Genomic DNA, 7415 nt, shown 5'->3' on the forward strand with positions numbered 1-7415 from the left:
GAGGCGTGAGACCTTGTGGAAAGCATGGATCTTCACTGAGGCGTGAGACCTCGTGAATAGCATGGAACTTCACTGAAGCGTGAGACTTCGTGCAAGTGTGTAAATTCACTGGGGCGTGAGACCCCGTGAAAGCATAAAACTTCACTGAAGCGTGAGACTTTGTGAATGTGTGAGACTCCACTGAAGCGTGAGACTTCGTGAGAGCATTGAGGACTCGAAGAGTTATCGTGAGTGGTTGCACTCTTTTTACGATTATTGTATTTTGTCGCAGAATCGACTTTTACCTTAGGGTATTCTTTATAGAGACATTAAGTTAGCTAGAACACGTGGCGACGTGTCGAGTGAGGTCGGAGACGTTGTTTGGCTAATCACATTGCATTCATGCACACATAGGAGGTTAATACACGGCGTGATTACCGGACCTTCGTCGGTTTCCAAAATGGTCATAAGACCCGGAATGCCGTGTAAGAGCGTTTGTAGACGACTCTTGTAGCAGACCGAAATGGCAGACCTTCGGGTTTACTGCTGATCTGGCTACCTTTGTTTGGTGTAAGAGGCACGCTGGCAGAAATGGTCCCACCGTTGCTGGTGCTAGGATTGATCCGTTTGATGTCCATCCCTTTCCGGAACGCATTTGGTTAACTGGGTTAACCGTCATATCATTTCATGCAACATGCATACTGACTTAGTTGTTGAATGTGTTTGATAAGTGATAATCCTATTTGATGCATGCTACTTGCTATTATTGTTGTTTACATTCATTGTGAAATATACAACCCTAGGATGTTATCCCTAGTTATAAGCCTAAGTGGCTAATCTTTTATCGGTATCTATTGGTGGTATTATTTATATAATTCTTTGGAGTTGACCCTCGCGTCTTCTGTGTGTGCTTTGGCGGACAAACACCCATTGTCAGATGTCTTTGGCGGGCTGGTTCACGACGGTTCACCCTTCGGGGGGAACTAGGGTGGAGATACTGGAACAGGAGCGCATCGCGGTTGCGAGAGGAGGACGGATGATGTACATAGACTAGGTCGTTCTGGATTTCGAATTCGGACGAGGATCATGCTAGCATGTAGGATTGAGTGTTAGTGTGAGCTCCTTGAGATGGGATTAGTGTAGGAGTAGAGTCTTAGCTCTGAACATCATTTGTTTCTTTGGGGATAGGGTAGTTTCCCACCTATAGCTTTTTGTGTGGTTTCTTTACGGGAATCACAGAGAGTTGGTTGGACTTAGGAGATCTTGTTTCAGGCCGATGGGCCAGCTTATTCTCAGTTTTGAGGGATGGTGTTGCGGACACTTACCTTTTTCTTTTGGATTGTACCTTTTGCCTTCGGGCGTTACATTTTTCTACTTCCCGTCACTGGAGGTTTACTCGTGACGTGGTTCGCTACTTACAGCGGGGGCTGTAATATATATTGTATATTAGTTCTGTTTATCGTTACTGTTGGGTTTTATTTAATTCAGTTTTGTCTTAGTTATTATCGAAAAAAAAATATTCACGTTTTTCCGCATTAAGTTTATTTTTGGTTACTAAAGTGACGCCACCGAAATCGGGGTGTTACATTGTGGTATCAGAGCACGGTCGAGTCTTTCGGGAGCTGTTGGGGAATAGGTCTTCTGTGCTAGGTTGTGTGACTCTGCAAAGAGTGAAAATTGATTGTCTGCAAGCGACTTTTCGCTTAGAATTGATTGAAGTTATTGCTTACTCATATTGTATAGTTATACTAGATGCTATCTTATGATGAGTACTAACTGTTTGTTTAACTTAACAGAACATGGTGAACACTAACCAATTAGCTGAGATGATGGCCACTATGGCCCAAGCTGTGACAGCGCAAGCAAATGACAATGCTATGAGGCGTGCTGCTGAGGAGGCACGTGAACAGCATCAACGCCAGAGGGAAGTAACCCTGGACCAAAACAAAGGCCTGAATGATTTCAGGAGGCAAAACCCACCAAAGTTCTCTGGTGGTACTGACCCAGATAAAGCGGATCTCTGGATCCAGGAGATTGAGAAGATATTCGGCGTATTGCAGACCGTTGAAGGTGCCAAGGTGGGCATGGCAACTTACCTGCTGCTGGGGGATGCTGAGTACTGGTGGAGAGGCACCAGGGGGATTATGGAAGACAACCATGAGGAGATCAACTGGAACTCCTTTCGAACTGCGTTCTTGGAGAAGTATTTTCCAACAAGTGCTCGGGATGAGCGGGAGTCACAATTTCTGACACTCCGTCAAGGAGGTATGTCTGTGCCAGAATTTGCTTCCAAGCTGGAATCTTTGGCGAAGCATTTTCAATTCTTTCATGATCATGTGAACGAGTGCTATATGTGCAAGCGCTTTGTTAATGGACTGAGGCCTGATATTGAGGACTCAGTGAGGCCATTGGGAATTATGCGCTTTCAGTCGTTGGTGGAGAAAGCCACAGAAGTGGAGCTAATGAAGAATAGGAGGTTGAACCGTACCGGAACTGGAGGGCCGATGAGGTCGGGCTCTCAAAATTTTCAAGACAAAGGGAAATTTCAGAACAGGAGGCCATATCAGCGTCCTACTGAAAAAGGATTTACTTCAGGATCTTACAGACCCATGACGGGTACTGCTGAAGGTTCTGGAGATCGGACTTTGAAGAGGGAGATGACCTGCTTCAGATGTGGGGAGCCGGGGCACTATGCTAATGCTTGTCCCGACACGAGGCCCAAATGCTTTAATTGTAACAGAATGGGGCATAATGCCGGTCAGTGCAGAGCACCCAAGACGGAGCCAACCGTGAACACTGCTCGTGGAAAGCGTTATGCGGCTAAAGCAAGAGTTTACACCATGGACGGTGAGAGAGCTGAGGGGTTTGTCACAGAAGAGCGCAAGAACGATGGTAACCTTCTAACCATTCTTTCTCATTTCAGTATAATATATTCCATTACTTTCGTAGCGTGTGCAAACACACCTAACTTACTGATACTGTCTAAGCTTTGACCTTATAGTTATTGCGCCTATTAATACCTTATTTGACCGTAGCTCGTATTTTAGCTATAGAAGTTATACGAGGTTTAGAATGACACGCTAAGCCTAGAAAGTAGTCTTCTACCGATGCGTTTAAAAGGAAGCTAGAAGCTGAAGCATGAATCTCATAGAGATTTCTTATGTATAGTATACGTATGATGTTGAGGGCGTGTAGTTCCGTAGTGGAATCGTTGAGGATGTGATGTCAGGATATTTGTGACTATTGGATGATAGGAACTCATTGACTGTTCCAGTAGGTTTTTCTAGATTTCTACCTTCGATGTATTAGGCCTGATCAACTTAATATTGAGGGGGTGATATTCGGAATCACAGCTGGATATGGACTTTGATAGAAGGATTGGTAAGATTAACTTGAGTTGATCGAAGATTAGTTGAGTTTGGGAGGAAAAAGTTCTCATTAAGTATTTGTTTTCCTTGCGAAGGAGTTGTAGTTTTAAGAGATGAATATTCTTTTAGGAAATGTTGAAGAGTTACAGAGCATCAGAGATCCAAACTTGGAAAAGGTTTAGGTTTTAAGTCTATTAATTCTTGTCATAATTTGATTGGGAGATTAAGAAGTTTATCGACGAGATGGTAATCAAGTTACAAGAAGGAAAGTGTTAGTATTAAGATGAATACTTGAAGTTATCATATTTGGACAAGCTACTCAGAGTATAATAGTGAATGGAACTTTGTTATGGATTTCGGTGATGCATGCTAGAGTTAGCAAGTGAATTTTTGCTCAGTTGAATAAGAATCCTATGATTAAGATTAACTTAGGGAGTTGAAAATCATGTATGAATAAGGGATGTAGTGGTGATAGCAGTTACGATAGTAGTTAAACCTCAGAAGGTTGGAGGATTGGATGATAAAATGACTAGTTAAGACCTTTGAGGTACAGTTATGAATTGATCTTCTAGAGGATAAATCTCAACTGATGCGAAGCGTTAGGGACTTCAGTAAGTGTAAACTGGTTTGAGTGAGGAAGGTTTTGAGGACGAAGACGACAATAATGGATTGTTGGATATTAAGAGGATGATTAGCTTATGAGTGGTCGATGAATTGATGATTAAGGGGATGAGTCTTGTCATGCACGAGGTATTAAGACTCAAGTCGAGTTTTAATTTGATTGGTGACTAAGGAGAAGATCCAAGAACAATATTCAGAACTTTTACTGATCCTTAAGTTTCGAGGACGAAACTTTCTTTTTGGAGGGTAGTAATGTAAGACCCATGTAAGGCCCAAGTTTTAACGCTTTGGATAAGTGAATAAAATAAAAGAGTTATTTGATTAAGATAAATTTGGGAAGGAAAAAGGTTCAGGAAAAGTCCAAGAATTTATCGAAAAACCGATAAGAGTTATAGCACGACTAACATACGCTTAATCCTAGGTCAAAGGTATTAGTGAATAGTTAATTTACGCTTTAGGACACGATGGAAACTAATTCCAAAAATCCTCAGAGAAATGTTAGAACTTCTCTTTTCCGTCCTTAAACAACCATTTCGATGCGAAATCCTGGAAAGTACGAACGTCAAATTCCAATTCTCGGAAGTTTGCCGAAACGGAATCCCTGATAGTTCGAGAAACCTAAGATCGACAGACGATGAAGACTTTTTCTATCCGGAAACTCAAATGAAGATTCCACCCGCGTTCTCCTATTTCTCTCGTCATTCCTAATCTTTCTTCAGAAGGAAGTTTTCTCATCCGGCGATCACTGCAAAAATAGTTTTTCGGGATAATCCGACTTACACCGACTTATGCCGATTTTGGATCTTTTGGTTTAATTCCAAGAATCCTGTTTTGAGTTCTGGAATTCTGTCGCCAGAACCTATCTTAGAATGCGCAGAGGAACGCACAGGAAAAATCGGAATCGCAAAAAAATCTTTTTTCCGCTTTTTCCAAAACCTATAAATAGCTTGAAAATTAGATTTTTTGCAAAAAAATCACCCATTCCCTCCCCCAAAACCGTGAGCAGCTAGAGAGAAAGAGAGGATCCGGATTTTCGCGAATCTTTGCCCGTTTTCTTCACCGATCGTTGCTAATCGAAGACCTTGAGGTAGGTAAACTATATCTCACTTCTGATCGTCAGATCTGTCGACTTTTTCTATGTTTTTCTGAGCTCAAAGTTTGGAGCTTTTTGTAAAATTGTCCAAATAGCTTGATTTCAGTGTCGAAACTTCTTCCCTGCATGCTCCTGAGCGTGTTCTGCGGATTAGATTTTGTCAAATGTCAACGAAATGCCGCCGGGATCAATTTCTACCTTAAATACCCATTTTTCGGTAAAGTCGCAACCTTTAAGCTGAAATCTATCGACTTGGCTTAGTGCTAGTAGGATTAATCGTCATAAACGTCGTTGTTGACGTCCCCATCCAATTTGTTTTTCAAAAATCCAGTTTTGAAATTCTGAGTTTAAAATAATGACCAAACTACCCCTATATCAGTTTTCGATCCGAAAATTTTTCCGAGCTTAGAACCGTCTTAGTTACGGCGTATGTTAACCTAGGAACCAAGTTTGATCGAAGAAAAATCGACCCTCCCAATTAAGGAAAGTGGCCGAGAGCTATACCAAGGGGGGAGGAAATCCGACTTTTTCGAAAACTTGTCTTAACGCGTTAGATTGTCGTACCACAGAGTTTGTAATGTACCGTGTAACCCTTGGACTTATTGCTTGATGAGTTTCTGACTCAATGTGTTGATTTCTGTGATTTTGGCTTAAGGTTCTTTTGAGGAGTTTCCTGGAGATCAAGGCGAGGAACGTGAAGGAGGTTGTGAGGAAAACGCTGGAGGAGTTACAGGTGAGGGCTACTCTCTGAATTACTAGATAATGCTTTAGGTGTCGATGAAATTCGACTTGATTTATGTGTTATGCACCTAATTGCTAAATGTCTGAAATGATTTCTGAGGCTTCGGCCGAACTTGTTGAGTACTGGATGCCATGATATTGTGTGCTAAATGATTCACATGCTATGTGCTACATGGTTAACTTAGGATGTGTTGGAATATGCTGTTTATGCCTATTGGTTGAGCTGTTTCATTGATGCTATTCCACTCGTGCCTATGTTTCTGGAAAGTGAGGATTACGGGCAAGTCATGCCGAATTTTTATGAGATTTTGAGAGAGTTTGAAAGGACGAACGAAGTTCGGACCTTGTTATGTTTTAATGGATCGAGACCTTCTCAGAAATTAATTGGGATTATGGGATCCCTGAAACTCATAGGAAGTATCATAAGACTAAACGAAATCTATTTTCTCAAAGAAAATTCATAAGACATTAATCAATCTCTAAACCCCTTGAACAATGATAACAACTTTAGATAAGAGCTTAGAGCCTGAATATTAGTCTTGAAGATATGAGAACTGTCGTCGAGTCCAAGTCTTGAGGAAACTTACAAGTTTCCGAGTATGCTTATACTCTTTCGCTCGATGAGCAGTTTAATGTTTGGCTATCTAAAGTTTAGCCGGAGACTATAGGTTTCCAAGTACTTCGGTACCTTTTCGCTCGATGAGCAGTTTATTGATTGGCTATCTAAAGTTTAGCCGGGAACCATGAGTTCCAAAGTACATTCTTCTTCTTTTGATTAATTCATTTTGTCGCAGAATCGACGTTTGCCTTAGGGTAGGCTTTTTAGAGACAATAAGTTAGCTAGAACACGTGACGACGTGTCGAGTGAGGTCGGAGACGTTGTTTGGCTAATCACTTGCATTCATGCACTCATTTTGAGGTTAATACACGGCGGATTACCGGACCTCGGTGGATTCCAAAATGGTCATAAGACCCGGATTTCCATATTTAGGACACTACGGTGGTCCTCAGTAGCAGACGGAATGGCAGACCTACGGGTTCACTGCTGATCTGACTACTTTTGTGTGGTGTAAGAGACGCCCGAGCGGAATGGTCCCACTTTGGCCGGTGTTAGGGCTGACTCGATGGTGTCCATCCTTCTTCCGGAATGCATTTTGTTACCCAGCATTGCATTTCATGCAACATACATGCTGACTTAGTTGCTGAGTGTGATTGGTACCTGTTTATCCTACTTGAGGCATGTTAATTGTTATTATTATCTTTATATTCATTGTGATATATGCAACCCTAGGATGTTATCCCTAATCGTATAAGCCTGAGAGGCTAAATAATTATTATCCTATATATCTGGTTTTATTATTTATATAATTCTTTGGAGTTGACCCTCGCGTCTTCTGTGTGTGTTTGGGCGGACTACGCCATTGTCAGTTGAGTATGGCGGACTGGTACGAGACGGTCGTCCCTTCGGGGGAGACCAGGTTTGAGATGTTGGACCAAGACACCCCGGGCTCATGGGTGGTCGACCCCGCCGGCCACCGAGCTATCTATTCGGGGCGAATAATGGAGGATCGCATTGACCGGATACCAAGCCTGACGCACGGAGTTTGGAGGCA

This window comes from Lotus japonicus, chromosome 2 (assembly GCF_012489685.1).
Source record: "Lotus japonicus ecotype B-129 chromosome 2, LjGifu_v1.2".
NCBI lineage: Eukaryota > Viridiplantae > Streptophyta > Magnoliopsida > Fabales > Fabaceae > Lotus > Lotus japonicus.